At 38.1% G+C, this 19,790-nt stretch overlaps 1 long non-coding RNA gene and 1 pseudogene across 1 annotated transcript; both read left to right on the forward strand.

The window, feature by feature from the left end:
• The first annotated feature begins 17,286 nt into the window (after positions 1 to 17,286).
• LOC133780338 (uncharacterized) lies at positions 17,287 to 17,595 on the forward strand. The gene is made up of 2 exons (XR_009869237.1): positions 17,287 to 17,406; positions 17,514 to 17,595. It is a non-coding gene; the product is annotated as an uncharacterized LOC133780338 (long non-coding RNA).
• A 96-nt stretch (positions 17,596 to 17,691) lies between these two features.
• On the forward strand, positions 17,692 to 19,509 carry LOC133779002 (chromatin-remodeling ATPase INO80-like; annotated as a pseudogene).
• The last annotated feature ends 281 nt before the right edge of the window (positions 19,510 to 19,790 follow it).

Raw genomic sequence — 19,790 nt, forward strand, 5'->3', positions numbered from 1 at the left:
TATCGCCTGGACCTTTGTTCCCGAGGCAACCGTGCATCGATTCGTGTTTTCCGTATCTACGTGCTGCGATATATCGCCCCCTATAGCTGCGATATATCGGCATACGCTGAATATTTAAACATGAATTTACACATTTTTAGCTGAGTTTGAATGGAGTAAACAGCCTTGACTAAGCCCTCAACGTACTCAAAGCTGCTGACTGACCCTATAACATTCAAACTTTACCCTTATTTAATTTAATCCTAAAAAATACTTAATCCTTAATTACCATTCAAAACATGTGCTTAAAATCCCATTGGTTGATGTCTAAACCTTATAATATAATAATATAATCCTTAATATCAGTCACATTAATCAAACCTTAGGTTATACTTAATATTCTTAGACTATAGGTTAAACTTAGAAAATCTATAAGTACTACTATGAGTGTCCAAATAACTCCCGGTCTGAACCAAAAATCCAAAGTAACAAGGATAACACTAAACATACTATAATACTACTAACATTTAGCTAAGTAAAGTTCTTGGACTCTACAGGTCGACCTACCCTATTCTTCATAGGGTGGTCAGCCTGAACTCCCAAGTACACTTCACTGAGAAATACTCGCACTCGTTCAAACGGAGATCAAATAGGTCCAGTGTAATGACCAAACTATTTCTAAGACCTTGGACCATTAAAACTACTAGACATAGCTACTATTTTGGGAAACATACATGGTAAATAACATAACTTTATTTAAAACCCAAAATATTGTACCCATACAAAATAAGGTAAAAATATAAAATAAAATGTGATATGGTATGGGATCCCATTTTTTATAAAACATAAAACATAAACTTTAATTGTTTAAATACTAATTGGGGAAATACATCAAAACATAATTTAAAAGACTAAAAAAAAAATGTCATCCTCGATTTTGATCGTCATGCAGTCCATTCAATCCATTCATCCTCAACACACAAGCCAAGCTGCCATGAATCTTTCCGCCTTCCATAATCATTTTCATGCATCAAGCTAAAAATAAAGGAATGAGCCTAATGCCCAACAAGGAAATTCTATTAACAACATAAATCATAAACATAAGACTATATCATATACATATACTATAAAACATATGACTATAAAAATGTATATCATATAGGACTACAATATTAATGGCCATTAACTCATCAACATGGCATGTGATAAACCATCTAGGTCCTCTGTCTACTAATCGAGGTAGGGTAAATCATAACTCTACACCATGAAAATGATAAAAATTCTTGGGGCTTGCTATCTAAGCAACTATAAGCCCCAAGTGACATAAAAATATTGGGGTTTGCTATCTAAGCAACTATAAGCCCCAAGTGACTACAAATTATTTTATACATATACATATAATAGCATAAAACATATCATAACATAAACATATAAGCACATATAATCTATCCTATTTTCCTTACCACAAACTGGGATATTTGAGAACAAGAACGGGATTGGAACACTCCTAAAAACGAACAGCAAAACCGTAAGTATTTCTAAAGAATGAAGATGAAAAGAGAACTAAATCATCAAAAAGAAACTTACCGAAAAGAACCTTAAGTTTCAGGAAACTTACACACCTAACCAAGAATCAATAACAAGAGTTAGGATCTGAAAGAAAATAAAAGAAAACTAAAGAACCATAAAGAACTGAACTTAGGGATAAGAATACCTTGAATGATCTTATGAATTGATCTAAACCTCGATACCGAAATCTCACTATATCTCACTTCCCAAGTGTTTAGAAAAGCTTAGAATGATAAAGCTTTGAACCCAAAACCCAAGTGTTTCTCTCTATAGTAACCTTAACAACTTGGAGGCTTTGAACAAATGCTTGAAGAATGAAGAAAATGGCTGAATACTAGGTCTTATTTATAGAGTTCAAGGAGTGAAACTAACCCCTTTTAATTTGAATAAATAAATGAAAAAGATTTGAATTTTCGTTCAACAGACGCCCAGAACTCGGTCAAAATCGTTCAAAGGCAGGTCTAAGTGGTTAAGGCTATTTTTAAATTGAAAAATCACAAACTTTCAAAAATGTGAGTTGGAGCCGATATATCGCCCCCTATAGGCGATATATCGCCTCGCCCCATACTTCCGAGCCCCATTCGATCGTTCGTGCAAAGTCGACGTGTTTTATGTATCTTCCATAGGCGATATATCGATCCCTATAACTACGATATATCGGTATACGTTGATATATCAAACACGTATTTTCACTTTTTCAGCATATTTTGAATTGATAAAACAACTTTGACTAAGTATAAACGTGATCCTAACAGTTTCTGGAAGGTGCTAGAGCTTCTAGATCTTTCTTTTATTTAATCTATCCATCAAAATTCTTAAATCCTTAATAAACATGATTATGACAAGTGTCATATTCTTAATAATTCTATCTAAACCTTAGATTATAATGAATAATATTTCTAGAACCAACAATATTAATCAAACCTTATGTTATAATTAATATTCTTAACCTATAGGTTAAACTTATAAAATCCATAACTGTTGCTATGAGTTTCCAACTAAGTCCTGACTTGAACCAAAATCCACAGTAACTAACATACTACAAACTACTACTAGCTATTACTATTATCTAGCTAGCTAAGTAAATATTCTGGGACATTACATCCAGCACCCAAAAGATCACAGGTCCAGCACCTAAAGGATTAACAGTTCCAGCACCCAGAGGGTCATCGGGCCTAGCACCCAGGTCTCATAGACCAACTAAGACTTAACATTTTCCCAGAGGTTTCAACCGTGCATTATCTACCATGATCTAGAGAAACAACGAGAAACCCACAATCTCATAATCATGGGGAGGTGGACACGTATCTCCACTACCTAATAATCGTTTACCAAACCACGATCCCAATATTATTGATAATGTAACAACCCAGGGGTACTATAAATAAAGGACCCAGTGCTTCGTTTCAAGGGATCGCTTTTTCTGGAATTTTTGAGATCTAAAGAACATTTGGGAAGAAATTCTGGGTAAGTTAGAAACAAGTGAATACTTTTGTTCATCAGTGTAATTTTTGAGTGATTCAATATTAAAAGCTAAGTGGATTAGGTTATTACTGTTCATCAGAACAGGGTTGAACCTGTAACGCCCTAAACTCCAGAGACCATTACGATGTTCATTTTAAACAGTGCTAAACTAGCTAATCAAGTCATTTGGCCATAATCATGTAGCTAAGTATGGTTAGCGGTTTAGGGTTAAAATTTTTGGTTAAGATATAACGTTTCACTAAAATGTTTACTATATACATTGGGATCCCAAAAATATAATTTAAAGGTTAATTACAAGAAAATATTTACAACCAACCGATCTAAGCGGAAAAATAGGGTTTAAGCCTAGTTCCTCTTTTAACCCTTAGCCGTGGCGGTCGAGTAGCCGCATAAGTACACATCGTCACCTAAGCTCTCCAACTCAAGGATGGTCTAGCTTTCTTTTGCCTTTACCTGCACCACATAGCACTCGTGAGCCGAAGCCCAACAAGAAAACTCAATATGCTCATGAACAGTAATAACATGTTACAGAATCATATCAGGCATGCCTAGCAATAATAGCCTTATTTATGCATGCAAAAAAGTTTAGATAATGATGGGGGATCCTGCCCCCTGAATGGATGACTATCAAGTCAATCCTAATCGGATGAGTGATTTAACACTTTGAATTTTTGTTAACCATGATGGGGCGTATAGCCCTAATTAGATGAGTGATTTAACACTTGAGGTTCTATTAACCATGATGGGGCATATAGCCTTAATCAGATGAGTGATTTAAAACTTGAGGTTCTGTTAACCATGTTGGGGCGTATAGCCCTAATCAGATGAGTGACTGATGAGTAAGTTATTAACTTAAACCAGATGAGTGAATCACTACGTGGGCTCAGCACCCATAGCCATGTGACGATGCAATCACCTAGGCCTTCTGCCCCTGGCTCTAAGTGACTAGCCATAGTCTAGACAAGCGCTTTTGTTTTTCATCGAACTTGAGGTCGGTTTGGCATTAATGCTCATGATGAGTCATTCAATGCTGATGTCGATTAGATCTAATCTTTTCGGCTTGCGTAAAACACGCTAAGACCGTTCTTGAATTATGAGTCAATACCATATGACCAGTGCTCAGTACTACTGCCGAACTTGACTAATGAGTCACAGCTTCACAGTTAATATCGACACCATTGCCAATTCTGACTAATGAGTCAGTGCCATTCACAAGTAAGCAAGATTTTCTAAGCATTTGATATGCAATCAATGTCTACATTTAAACACTCACACATGCCTCAATAATAACCATGCATGTCACATATGGGGTGCAATTTTCTTACCTCTGGTTCGGGCATGAAATAACAAATGAACGACCCTTGAGAATGATCGATCCTTTAATCCCTTAGTGGTCACCAAGTCATAACCAAATATGGGATTCCATCAATAAAATCAATCAATAAAAGGTTCCCAGACCAAGACCTAGCCTCTGGGATATCAAATCCCACTAAATCGGGTAGTAGGAATGATCCCGAGGCCTAAGGTTTGGATTCCCACGATGAAAACACATTCCTGGCCAAAAATGCCACTAAGGATCGCGACCCTACTCCACCATGCCACGACCCGCCTCCCAAACAGAGGTGCTTGCCTCCCTGCCATCAGCATGCGCCGCGGCCCTACATCCCCATACCGCGGCCCAATGGCCCTTTAGCACCACCCTACTTCTTCATCAAGCTTGGGCCGCGGTGCTTTAGAACAAAGCCGCGACCCCACCGAAACCCAGCCAAAAACCCTTGTTTTTCCTCTTCGAACTCAATTCAAAAACCTACTAAAACACTTCCGATTCCACAAAGCAAAGCTCCCAACTATTACCATAACTTGTCCATCATATAACCAACAAAACCAAAGCTTTAAACCATTCAAAACCTCATCAAATTCCCATTCCTATGACCAAAACTCCAACTTCAAAACTAATACCAAAAACAGAGCAAAGAACTAGAAAATTGAACTAAAACCTTACCTTAAACTCGAATTGAATCCTCTTCAATGGCTGAACACTAGCCTAAGACCTCAAACTTCAATCTCCAAGTTTGAATCCTCAAACTTGCTTTAAAATTTCAAAGGAAGGAGAAGAGAAGAAGATGATCGTGTGGTGGGGGGGGGGGGGGGGGGCAAGATGCTCTGTTTTTGGTTCTAAGGTTTCTACAACCATCTGACTTTAAATATATCCTAAGGTCAAATGAACAAAATGCCCCTAGGCTTATCTTCTTTCCTTAACATCCCCCAAGGGAAAAATAATCCTTTCTCCTCTATCTCGTTAATCATAATTAATGAACTCCAATTCCCGTTATTCCCAAATGCTAATAATTCATATCCCATTATCCTTTTATTCCTGGTAATGAACTAATCCTGAAATTACCCCGAGACTCACCCCGAGCCCCGAAATCAACCCCATTATAACCAGACTGATAACTTGCATTCTGAGATCATCTCATGCTGAAAAGACCGAACAAATCCACATATAATGTGGTATTATTCACAATTCACCAACATGCATGAAAACACACAATTACGCCATCAACGGGCCAAATCACCAAAATTCCCTTATAATTAAAAATGGATCCATGCATTTATCATCATATAATAATATAATTCACATAAACATGCATATAATCATTTAATAACATAATAAATCAATTATGGCCCTCCCGACCTCCTAATTAAGGACCTAAACCTTATAAGGGATTTTGGGGCATTACAACTATCCCCTCCTTACAAAAATTTCGTCCTCGAAATTTATCTGAACTGCCCGGAATAAGAATTCTGCACAACTGATTCCAGTTTCCCAGGTTGTTCCCTTGACCTCACTATTTTTGAATCATACCTTAACCCAAGGTACAATTTTACTTCTCAGAACCTTATTCTTTCTGTTAAGATCTAAACTGGCTACTCCTCACAGGATAACTTAGCCTTAATCTTTAGATTCTTATAGCTCAATACATGAGTCTCTTCTAACCCATGTCCTCAACATGGAAATATAAAATACAATGTATACAACTGACAGTGCCAAAACTAAGGCCAATCCAAAGTCAACCTGATCGATCCTATCTAGGATTCAAATGGTCATATTAATCTAGGGCTCAACTTGCCCTTATCTCCTCACCCCTTTCCATGGTGATACTTTAAGGAAGATACAATCTTCTACTTGGAACTCCATGTTCCTACATTTCAAATCAACATAACTTTTCCATTAACTCTGAGAAGTGAGCATCCAAGCTCTAACCTTTTAATAATCTCAATGATCCCCTGAACTACATCAGGATCCAAAATCAACATCTCACCCATCTCATTCCAATGAATGGGTGATATATACTTTTTACTATACAACGTTTCATAAAGTGCCTCTCCGATATTGAATAACTCTCTCTCTGATTTACCATCAGTCTAAGGATAATAAACTGTACTAAATTCCATCTATATACTCATGGCCTTATGTAATCTTCCTCAAGACTTGGAAGTAAAAACTGAGTCCTCATCTGATAAGATAGACCTCGAATTCCATGAAGGTGTACTATCTCTCTCACATAGAGATTTGAATACCGATTAGCTATGTTACTTGTCCTTACTGATAAAAATGAACTAACTTTAAATACTGGTCCATAATGACCCAATCAAAATCATGCTGACCCACTATCCTGGGCAGCCCCATCGCAAACCCATCGCGATTTTTCTTATTTCCACTATGGGATATTCAAAGGCTACAATAGCCTTACTGGTTTTTGATACTCTGTCTTGACCTGCTTACAGGTTAAGAACTTTGTCATATATTCTGTTACGTCCCTCTCCATCCTAGGCTATCAATATAAAGCTTTCAGATCGTAATACATCTTCCATGATGCCTGGATGAAAAGAATAAGAGAGTAATACGAAATTCATCCAGAATCTTCCATTTAATCTCAGTGTCCATCGGATTCCAAATCCAATCTCTATACCTCAATAAATTCACACCTGACACTGTATAATCCTTAGCTAATCCAGCTAAGACAACCCTCTCAATTCTTCCCATATATGGTTCACTTAATTTCTTTCTTTTTGATTCTTCCTAAAAAAAAAAAAAACTCTAGTGTGCCGCTGGCCACCTGGCCCACCAGAAACTCTACTCTAGTTCTGGTTAGATCCTTTAACCAACATGATGCATAGGCAATCCTTTTTTTCCATGCCACTGAGGTGTCATAACAACCTGCAAATGGATTCTGATCTGTAAGAAGACTCAGAACTCTTTCCCAAAGCACATATAATATCCTGCCCGTCCAAGGAAACTCCTACCCCTAAGGCGTTCCTTGACCTTGGCAATTCTCCAACTGAGAATATACCACAATACCATCGATTGATGGCTGTCGTATACCACACAAATTTAACAATGATTTTTCTTTCAATACTTCCAATTATTTCAGTATAATAGCAAGCACAGGTCGAACCCACGAGGACTATCGTTCACTTTATTATTAAAGAATTAACACTAAAACTTAAAAGGGGATTTTGATTTTTTAACTTAAAATTAAATAGCATAAACTAAAAAGCAATTAAAGATGGATATTACGATATTAAGAAGCAGTTAAAGGTTAGTCTCCACCCTCGACAATCATTCCTAATCACTAAAAATAAATATTATTCCAATTTTTCAATTAAACTATTAACCCTGCAGATAACGCTGAAGCAGTCAATTATCCCAGTCTCCCTATTATAAGTAATCAAGGCGAAGCGCTCAATAATTAACTCTTTTATCTAAGCAATAAATCTATGGAGCATACAATCTATTTAACTTAGATAAAGAATTAAGTCCTATGGAAACAAGTTAATCTAGGCAATAAATTAATGAAGCATATAATTCATTTAACCTAGGTTCTATTTTTCATCACAATCAACAATTCTTTTGACATAACTATCGATTGTAATTTATCACATACACTTAGAATCCTAAACTATTAGATGAGTAGTAATTCTAAGATGACAATTGAACAATGTAAAACCTTAATTAGTTGGCCACCTAACAAGAAATTACAAGATTCATAACATTCAATTGGAAAAATAGAAACAATCTAATATTGAGAGAAATTAAAGAACAATATTCATTATCAATAATCAAGAATTCATGTCTTGGGTTTTGAATTAACCCTTAACCTAAAAAGAACCTACTCCATAATAGTAATCATAATCACAAACATAATTATAATTAAAATTAAAGAGATTAAGGGAAGAAAAGAAACTAGATTGATGAACAAAAGTAATGTAGTCTTGTAGTCTTCTCTTCAGCCCTTCTCAGTCTTTCTCTCTCTTAAAATCGTAATCAAGATACCCCTCAAATTAACCCTAGTCATCCTTTATAGTCTCAATTAAATTCTAATTAAAAAGTAATAAAAATCTGAAAATGACGTCGCAAGCCGCGGCCTAGAACAAAAAATGTGCCTAAATCTATCCCCCAGGCAGCGGTCTGGCACCTTAGGCAGCGGCCTGTCTGGAAGAAAAAATTCTAAAAGTGCAATTTCCATTTAAAGTGCCGCGGCCTGAGGTTTTTGAGTCGCGGCCTACCTCCAATTTCTTCAATTCTTGATCTTAGATAGCTTCCACGTTGCCACCACTTCCACATTTCAATCCTGAAAGCTTTGAATACTCCTAAAACTTTATTTTAACTACACTTGCCATCAAAATGTCAGATTTATCATCATAAAACGCAACGTAGAAAATATGTTGTAGAATCACGAAACTTAGTTAAAACTATTAAAAATGCTATCATAACCATCCAAGCATAGAAAAACTTAACAAATATTAATACAAAAATGACCTTATCATCGATCAACACTACCACAAATCCAATTCAGATAACCTTTGAATACTCTGATCATTTAATCCATCCAAACATAACTTAGCGTTAACAATTTCCTCAAAACATAACTCAACACTCCTAGTGCCCTTATCTGATACAATAGTCAGTCTTTTATTTATCCTTCTCCCTAATCTCTAGCTAGTATTAACCAGATCAATGATCTACCCTGGAGAATACCATCTTATCCAATAACTGAGTCCCTTGGTTCTTACAACTCTGCTGAAACTGTTCAAAATAGTGCCTTAAACCTGATTCCATCTCTGGCGCCAATCCAATCATCATTCTATCCTTTGTTTAAAGACAACCCTTGCAAATCCATTGGAAATCCATCCAAAAACTCACAGACTACTCTAGTCTGTCCTGATCCCACTGGCACAACCTAAGTGGTATCCACCACACTAGCTAGGAGTTCTATGCATCCTCTTTCAATAGATCCCTAGCTCTGAATACAGATGTCTTCAACATATAAAATCCACGCACAGTACCAACTACCACAAGGCTTCCCACTCTCAAACCCAAGAGTTACTATCTTCCCTTGCAATCTATCATTGCCTCACACTTGGCTAACCAATCCATACCAAGGATTATCCCAAAGTCAGTCATAACTAACCTTATCATAACAACTGATGAGTCTTTTCTTCACCATAATCTGCCTTATCTCTTAAAATCACCAATACAGTATCACATTCTCTTTATAACATATCCATGCAATCTGCATATCATCTCTATGCCTCTCTATAAGCATCAAACAAAGAAACAACATGGTACCAAAACCAGACAGCATGATACAAAAAATAAAAACTAGAAAGCTGACTTGCCATCCCTGAGGAACTAGCCTCAGTCTCAGTCCCCGAATCTGACTCCATCTGAGCGAACACTCGAGCTGGAGTTGAGTTTTCCATCCATGTTTGCTCATCTTTCCTTCGCTTTGGGCAATTCTTCTTACGATGCCCAAACATTCTACATAAGAAACATGCTGTAGAGTCCAAGAACTTTACTTAGCTAGTTAGATAGTAGTAGCAATAGTAATAGTTGTAGTATTTTTATGACTGTGGATTTTGGTTCAGACCGGGATTTAGTTGGACACTCGTAGTAACACTTGTAGATTTTCTAAGTTTAACCTATAGTTTAAGAATATTAATTTTAACCTAAGGTTTGATTAATATGATTGATATTGATGGTGATATTTATTATATTATAAGGTTTAGATAGACCCATGTGACGCCCTACGTCACTATGGCTGCTTTCTGGAATGACGACTAACCCTACAAACCAACACGAGTCTTTTTAGCGTGCTTTGTCCTCACTCACATGCTTCCTAGAAAAACTTCCCAGGAGGTCACCCATCCCTAGATTACCCCAGGTCAAGCACACTTAACTTTGGAGTTCTCAAGTGATGGGCTACCGAAAAGAAGATGCATCTTGTTGATATAGGTAGTACCCATCAATCCATTTAAGCCCTCTTCAACTGTGTAGTCCCATACCTACACAGTCTTAGAATCATCACACTTGACCTTCCCTAGGCGATGTGGGATTGCACAGCTTACCCGGTCTTTCCCCTTACGGATCACGGGATTATGACTGTCACAATCACCCCCCCTTACGGGTCCGACATCCCCGTCGGCCACACTTCCGGCTGGGTCAAGGCTTTGATACCATTTGTGACGCCCTACGTCACTATGGCTGCTTTCAGGAATGACGACTAGCCCTACAAACCAACACAAGTCTTTTCAGCGTGCTTTGTCCTCACTCACATGCTTCCTAGGAAAAATTCCCAGGAGGTCACCCATCCCTAGATTACCCCAGGTCAAGCACGCTTAACTTTGGAGTTCTCAAGTGATGGGCTACTGAAAAGAAGATGCATCTTGTTGATATAGGTAGTACCCATCAATCCATTTAAGCCCTCTTCAACTGTGTAGTCCCATACCTACACAGTCTTAGAATCATCACACTTGACCTTCCCCAGGTGGTGTGGGATTGCACAGCTTACACGGTCTTTCTCCTTACGGATCATGGGATTCTGACTATCACAACCCAATAAGATAGTAACACTTGTCTTGTGTATGTTTAATGATAATTAAGTATTTTTGAGGAATAAGTTTATTAAGATCAATATTTGAATATCCTAGGGTCTACTAGCAGCTTTGAAATCCTTAGAGGACTTAGTCAAGACTGTTTACTCAATTCAAATTAGGCTGAAAAAGTGTAATTTTGTGTTTAATCTTTCAGCGTATGTCGATATATCGCAGCTATAGGGGCAATATATCACCATACGGGGATACGAAAAATACGTAACTTCGCACGACCACCTCGACGAGCCTCGGGCATATTAGCCCAGGCGATATATCGCCTACTAGGGGCGATATATCGACTCATGTACTAGATTTTTAAATGTTTTTGAAACCGAGCTTAATTTATTCTTTAACCTCTTGATAAGTCCAACATCTTTCTGACCGAGTCTTTAGCCTCTGCTGAACGATAATTCAAATATTTTTCAATTAAAAAGCCATTATTTTATTCAAGTTAAATGAAGATCTTTTCATTCTTGAACTCTATATATAGGACCTAGTACCCATCCATTTATTCATTCATCAAGCTAAGTTTAGAGTCTGCAAGCTGCTAGGTTATTTTAGAGTGATAAACACTTGGGTTAGGGTTATAAGCTTTATCCTTATAAGCTTAATAAACACTCGGGAAGTAAGGTTCATAGTATATTTCGGTTCAAGGTGTAGTTCAGTTATAGAAGCATTCGAGGTATTCCTTCTTCTAGTTCCTTTCTGTGTTGTTCTTATAGTTTTCTACTCAAAATCCTAACTCTATTCTTTATTCTTGGTTAGGAAATCTACGATCTTGAACGTAAGATTCTTGGTAAGTATCTTTTCGATGGTATAGTTCTTTCATTCTTTTCATCCCTTTTTCTTTAGTATACTCACCTTTCTTTGATGGATTTTAGGAGTGTTCCAAAGTCCTAATCCTGTTCTCATATCCCGGTATTTTTGGTAAGGAAAATAGGATAGGATTCTATATGTTATATGTTACCTTATGATTTATGTGTTATGAAATGTTATATTATGTATGTTGGTAGGCTTGGGCATATGACTTGTATAGCTAACAAGCCCCAACAAATTTATGGGCATATGACTTGCTTAGCTAGCAAGCCCCACAAATCTAATGGGCATATGACTTGTTTAGTTTACAAGCCCCAAGTAGTAAGGGCCATTATAAGTATATATGACATATGATTATGATACGCTTATGGTATATGTTATGGTATGTTTTTAGCATATGATATGAATTTTATGTTGTTAGATTTTCTTTGTTGGGCATTAGGCTCATTTCTTTATGTTTATATGTGCAGGAAAATAGCTATGGTGGCAGAAAGGTTCTTGGCAACTTGGGGGTTGTGTATTGAGGCAGGATGGAATCGGTGGATTGAGCGCTCGATTCGAGGATGAAGTCGCTTCCTAGTCTTTTAAAAATTATGCTTTATATGTATTTTCTGCACTTTATTTTGTAACCCATTTATTTAAAGTTATGTTATGTTTTTATTTTAAAAACAATGGGATCCCATATCCTACTTTAAATTTTATGTAGTTTAACATTTGTCTTACAAGTTTTTAATGAAGTTATGATTATTTCACTTGTGAGTTTTATTAAAGATTAGTGTCTATGTATAGTAGTCATTAATGGCCCAAAGTCTAGAGTAGTTAGATCATTACACATGCCCTTGCTTGGCATTCTCCCAGATGACGCCTCCTACAACGAGTACATTCTGGGTAAGTCCTCCAGTTCTTTTCCTTACTCACTCCAATAAATGGAGGTATCACTGTCTAAGCTCCGTGCTCTCCAGCACTCTCCTTCTCAATCTGATTTCCTATGCTCTCAATAGCAAGAGCCTTCCCTACCACCTGAGCGTAGGTAGAGATTCCATGCACTGGGGTGACTCTAACGTCCTCAGCTATACTGGGATTCAATCCCTGAATAAACCTTTCTTTTCGAGCTACATCCGTGGGTACTATATCAAAATAAAACTTGGACAACCCATCGAATCTGTTAATATACTCGGTTACTGTTGTATTTCCCTGAAACAAGTTCAAAAACTCATTCATCTTAGTAGTCTTGGCTACATCACAGTAATATCTCTCATTGAACAATTGCCTAAATTCTTTCCAGTCCATCATAACTATGTCTCGAGTTTGGGATACTACTTCCCACCATGTCCGGGCATCATCCCGCAATACATATGTAGCATAGATCACCTTATCATGACCCACCAACCCCATACTGTCGAAAATGGAACTGATCATGCCCATCCATTTCTCAGCTCTGAATCAATCTAGGCCTCCCTAAAAGACTGGAGGGTAATACTCCTGGAATCTTCCACAAAGAAGTTCCCATGTATTCTCAACCCTAGGCTGAGCCAATACTGGTGCCACTCCTGGCATAACAATGGAAGAGGTGTTCCCTGACAGATTCTGCTGTTGCTTTAAACACCTAATCTCTTCCTCTTGCCTTTGCAATCTTAATTGCAAATATGTAAACATTTGATGGAAATTGTAAGGGGCAGATGAAGAACTCAAATCCTAGCTGTAATTCCCAGCCTCAGTATAACCACCACTAGGTCTCAATTTTTTCCTTGGATACATACCTACCGATTGAATCTGCAATCAATAACTTGACCCATTAAGCATGATGATCATATCAAGAGCTTTCCCCACAGGAACAATCTTACCACACTACAATCACAATCCACTACAGTGCTACAAACATGCCTATAACATTCATACATCAATCGCAATCCCTACTCTTCCAACATACCTACCATGCCTCAAACTCCAGCATGCAAATAATCACATTTATATATATTGATGGAGCAGGTAATCATATAGTCAAGAGTCAGGCTCTATCAGAATCTCATGCTCCCTAGTACAATGTGCAGGTAAAGCATTCACATTCCATTTAAGCAGTTAAGCACATAACTACAGAAATAGTTACCATTCCCTAAGTGAAGCTATCTTTGATGATGAGTGTACATGCTCAGCTTGTCTTCAGGAACCCTTAACCTTTCTCGCTCTGATACCAAGTTTGTAACGCCCTAAACTCCAGGGACCGTTACGATGTGCATTTTAAATAGTGCTAAACTTGCTAATCGAGTCATTTGGCCCTAATCGTGTAACTAAGTATGATCAACGGTTTAGGGTTAAAAAATTTGGTTAAGATATAACGTTTCACTAAAGCGTTTATTGCATACATTGGGATCCCAAAAATATAATTTAAAGGTTAATTACAATAAAATATTTACAACTAGCTGATCTAAGCAGCAAAATAGGGTTTAACCCTAGTTACTCTTTCAACCCTCAGCTGTGGCAGTCGATCAGTCGCATATGTACACATCGTCACCTAAGCTCTCCAACTCAAGGATGGTCCAGCTTTCTTTTGCCTTTAACCGCACCACATAGCACCCGTGAGCCGAAGCCCAGCAAGAAAACTCAATATGCTCATGAATAGAAATAACATGTTACATAATCATATCAGGCATGCCTAGAAATAATAGCCCTATTCATGCATGCAAATAAGTTCAGATAATGATGGGGGATCCTGCCCTCCTGAATGGATGACTATCAGGTCAATCCTAATCAGATGAGTGATTTAACACTTTGAGGTTCTGTTAACCATGCTGGGGCGTATAGCCTTAATCAGATGAGTGATTTAACACTTGAGGTTCTGTTAACCATGTTGGGGCGTATAACCCTAATCAGATGACTGACTGATGAGTAAGTCACTAAACTAGATGAGTGACTGAAGAGTGAGTCACTACGTGGGATCAACACCCATAGCCATATGACGATCCAGTCACCTGGGTCTTCTGGCCCTGACTCTAAGTGACTAGCCATAGGCTAGACATGCGCTTTTACTTTTCATCGAACTTGAGGTCAGTCCGACATTAATGCTCATGATGAGTCATTCAATGCTGATGTCGATTAGATCTAATCTTTTCGGCTTGCATTAAACACGCTAAGACTATTCTTGACTTATGAGTCAATACCATATGACCAGTGCTCAGTACTACTGCCGAACTTGACTAATGAGTCACAACTTCACAGTTAATACCGACACCATTGCAAATTTTGACTAATGAGTCAGCGCCATTCACAAGTAAGCAAGATTTGCTAAGCATTTGATATGCAATCAATGTCCACATTTACACACTCAACATGCCTCAATAATAACCATGCATGTCACATATGGGGTGCAATTTTCTTACCTCTGGTTTGAGCGTGAAATAACAAATGAACGACCCTTGAGAACGATCGATCCTTTAATCCCTTAGTGGTCACCTAGCCATAACCAAATGTGGAATTCCATCAATAAAAGTTTCCCGGACCAAGACCTAGCCTCCGGGATATCAAATCCCACTAAACCTGGTAGTAGGAACGATCCTGAGGCCTAAGGTTTGGATTCCCACGATGAAAACACATTTCTGGCCAAAAATGCCACTAGGGGTCGCGACCCTACTCCACCATGCCACGGCCCACCTCCTAAACATAGGCGCTTGCCTCCCTGCCATCAGCACGCGCTGCGGCCCTACATCCCCATGTCGTGGCCCAATGGCCCTTCAGCACCACCTTGCTTCTATCAAGCTTGGGTCGCGGTGCTCTAGAACAGAGCCGCGACCCCACCCGAAACCCAGCCAAAAACCCCTGTTTTTCCTCTTCGAACTCAATTCAAAAACCTACTAAAACACTTCCAATTCCACAAAGCAAAGTTCCCAACTATTACCACAACTAGTCCATCATATAACCAACAAAACCTAAGCTTTAAACCATTCAAAACCTCATCAAATTCCAATTCCTACGGCCAAAAATACAACCTCAAAACTAACACCAAAAATAGAGCAAAGAACCAGAAAATTGAACCAAAACCTTACCTTAAACTCGAATTGAATCCTCTTCATTGGCTGAACACTAGCCTAAGACCTCAAACTTCAATCTCCAAGTTTGAATCCTCAAACTTGCTTTAAAATTTCAAAGGAAGGAGAAGAGAAGAAGATGATAGCGGGGGGGAGGGCAAGAAGCTCTGTTTTTGGTTCTAAGGTTTCTACAACCATCTGACTTTAAATATATCCTAAGGTCAAATGACCAAAATGCCCCTAGGCTTATCTTCTTTCCTTAATAGCCCCCAAGGGTAAAATAGTCATTTCTTCTCCGTCTCGTTAATCATAATTAATGCCCTCCAATTTCAGTTATTCCCAAATGCTAATAATTCATATCCCATTATCCTTTTATTCCTGGTAATGAACTAATCCTCAAATTACCCCGAGACTCACCCCGGGCCCCGAAATCAACCCCGTAATGACCAGATCGATAACTTGCATTCCACTACACCAAATACTCATTACAATAACACATCATTATAATACTATTTAAAAAGATTTATGGTATATTATCAAAGTTTCAAGCGGCAAGTAAAATAAAAAAGCGCCAATCTTTCCCGTGTACAGTAACTCTCCTTTCCCGTGTACCCATTTCCCCTATACCCATTTCCAATCTCATTTTCTTCAATCTTTCTCCTCCTGGTATACTCTCCCGTGTCTCATTTTTCCTGGTATACCCATTTCTCGTAGACCTATCTCTCTCGGTATCTCACTCCCCTTCACGGAAGACAAATCTTGAGAAGGGCTACACCACATTCGAAGGCGATATAGGAGGCACATCTCCTCTCTCTCGGATCTATTTCTTCCACCAGACCTCTCTCCTTCCCTCTTTCTCTCTCACCTGTCTTTATGGAGCCCGACCTTCCCCTACACGCACTGGCTAGGGATCTTCAGAGGCCGTCGACGGGCCCAAGCCGTCACACTACACCAGAGGTGAAAGACGACATCGGAGACCAGCTAGCTCCATCAGACTTCAGTTCGGTCATTCTTTGTCGCCCAGGGTTTCTTGACAGCCTTTCTCTTTCTCTCACTCAGGTTTCTCTAATTTGTGTCCCTCTCTCAATTACAGTAAGCTTTTTTTTTAATATCCATTTTTGTATTTATGGGGTATTTTTATGCTCCGATCACTCTGTTGTGCTCATAATTTATTGTGTTTTTTTTTCCAGTCTCACTTCATTACAAATATGGTTGGAAAAAGTTGATTTTGGGCTTGAAAGCTACGCAAGATGCAGTTTCTAAGCAGAAAAAACTGACAAGTGCATTTGATAATGAATTTATGAAGCTGCGACAAACTAGTGAACCTGAGGCTCCACAGGAGGTTGCAGGAGCTAGTAACATAGATTTACTCCATCCGCAAGTTTTGTTTTGATCTGTTTTTCTCAGATTTCTATTCTTGTTTAGAACAGATTAGTGGGGTAAAGTGTTTTTCTCAATTTGATATAATTTCTGTTTCTAATTTTGCAATTCCACCATGCCAGTGACATCAACTGTTCAAACACCACTGTTGTTTAGAGGCACCCTTAAAGAATATCAGTTGAAAGGTCTTCAGTGGCTGGTTAATTGTTATGAGCAGGTTGATAAATGCAACACATATTTAAATTATACATATAATTTCTCCTTTCTGTTTTTTATTTTTCTTCCTTTTCCGACTGTTTATTTGGGAAGTTTTGTCATTTTTAGGGTTTGAATGGCATTCTTACTGATGAGATGGGCCTCGGAAAAACCATTCAGGTTATGGCATTTTTGGCTCATCTAGCGGAAGTAATTACTTAGCTTGGTGTCTGGCTTTTCTTTGGTGTAACTTGGGATTCTAACTTTAATTTTTTAAATTTCTATTTTTAATTTAGGATAAAAATATATGGGGACCTTTTCTTATTGTTGCTCCTGCATCTGTATTGAACAACTGGGCAGATGAAATTACCTGCTTTTGCCCTGACTTGAAAACTATTCCATATTGGGGTGGGCTTCAGAACCGTACAGTTCTAAGGAAAAAAATCAACCCGAAGACACTATACCGCAGGTAAGCATCTTTAGTTTTGTTGTATTTTCTAAGATCATTGGTGATTTGGTAAAAGAAGCATTTTGGCTTTCATTTGTCTTCTTGTGCCCTATTTGCATTTTAATTTCTAGGGAATTAAGCTCATTGAAGAAGAGAAGGCGGTCTCAGAACGGTGACTACGAGGACGAGGACAGTTACTACAACAGAAACATTACAGAGGAGAGATATAGATCAATGCTTGGAGATCACATTCAGAAGTACAAGAGGAGGCTCAAGGACTCCTCGGCCAGTCCTGCCCCACCCAGGATGGGAGTCCCAGCTCCGAAGAGTAATGTGGGTTTGAAAGCTAGGAAATTGAAGAATGATCAACGAGGAGGGTTTCTTGAATCGGAAACCACACCTGAGTGGCACAATTATGCTAATCATCCCAAACCAAGGAATTACCATGAAGCAGATTTTACACCACAAAATGGCTCTGATAGGTTCGTTTTATGCTATAGTTGGCATCTCGAATGTAGGATATTTGCAAATCTAAAACAACTTTTCTAGTTCCAGATAAATGAGTGATTCATATTCGTAACATTAATTTATTCATGCAGAGCAACATATGAGCCTCCTTATTTGGATATTGGGGATGGTATCTCGTACAGGATCCCTCCAACTTATGACAAGCTGGCGGCATCTTTGAACTTGCCAAGCTTTTCTGATATTTGAGTGGATGAAATTTACTTGGAAGGTACATTGGATTTAGGGTCACTAGCAGAAATGATGGCGACTGATAAAAGGTTTGGGCCTACAAATCGAGCAGGGATGGGGGAGCCCCATCCCCAGTATGATTCACTTCATTCAAAATTGAAGTCGCTTGCTGCTTCTAACTCAGTCTCAAAGTTTCTGATGTTGGGTTGCATTCTTCCATCCCAAATGGGGCAGCCGGAAATATAAAAAGGTCTATTTTGTCTGAGGGTGGTGTTTTACAGGTCTACTATGTTAAAGTTCTAGAGAAAGGCGATACATATGAGGTTTTTATCTCCTTCACTTTTGAATGTTAAATTACGCTAGTTTATATGGGATGGGAGGGGGCTGGTGTGCAATTGATCCTTTTCTAAGTATGGGTTCTTAATCAAAGTGTTGTTATTTGTGCTGCAGATAATTGAAAGAAGCTTGCCTAAAAAGAAAAAGTTGAAGAAAGATCCTTCTGTGATTGAGAGGGAGGAAATGGAGAAAATTGGAAAAGTATGGGTCAATATTGTAAGAAGAGACATGCCAAAGCATCATAGGAATTTTACAACTTTTCATAGGAAGCAACTAATTGATGCCAGAGGGTTTCAGAAAATTGTCAAAGAGAGGCAAGCAAACATTCTCTCTCTGAAGCATCTCATATTTCGATTTCTAGTAGCATTTTGGAAAGTAACTTTTAATTTTGTTCTTACGATCTTAGTGAGGCCTTTGTGCTATAGTGTAATATCCTGAAGCTATGCTTTATTTATCTATCATTATTTTCTTTACCAGGTGAAATTGAAAGTGAGTAGATCACTTAAATTGATGAAGGGTGCTCCGATTCGCACAAGGAAGATAGCTAGGGACATGCTGCTTTTCTGGAAGAGAGTGGATAAGGAGATGGTAACTTTAAATTTTTTTAATGGGAGTACATTGATTACAGTTCAAATATATTCTTGATTTGCCTTCAATTGTTCTAAAAAGTCATTGAAGAATTTTTCCAATGTCAACTATAAGCTGGGCTGATGAGAAGTACTTTCGGCGGGTGAAATGGCAATATATGGTGTTGGATGAAGCCCAAGCAATTAAAATTTCAAACAGGTTTGATTCAAATCATTCGTGTCAGTGTACTTTGTAGTTTGTGCTAACATTTAATTGTCATAATTGCAGCCAAGCAAGATAGATGCGCAACCTTTAGAAAAAAGGAAATTTTTTATTTCAATGGTGCCGATTATTTTCTC

This window comes from Humulus lupulus, chromosome 5 (assembly GCF_963169125.1).
Source record: "Humulus lupulus chromosome 5, drHumLupu1.1, whole genome shotgun sequence".
Taxonomy (NCBI): domain Eukaryota; kingdom Viridiplantae; phylum Streptophyta; class Magnoliopsida; order Rosales; family Cannabaceae; genus Humulus; species Humulus lupulus.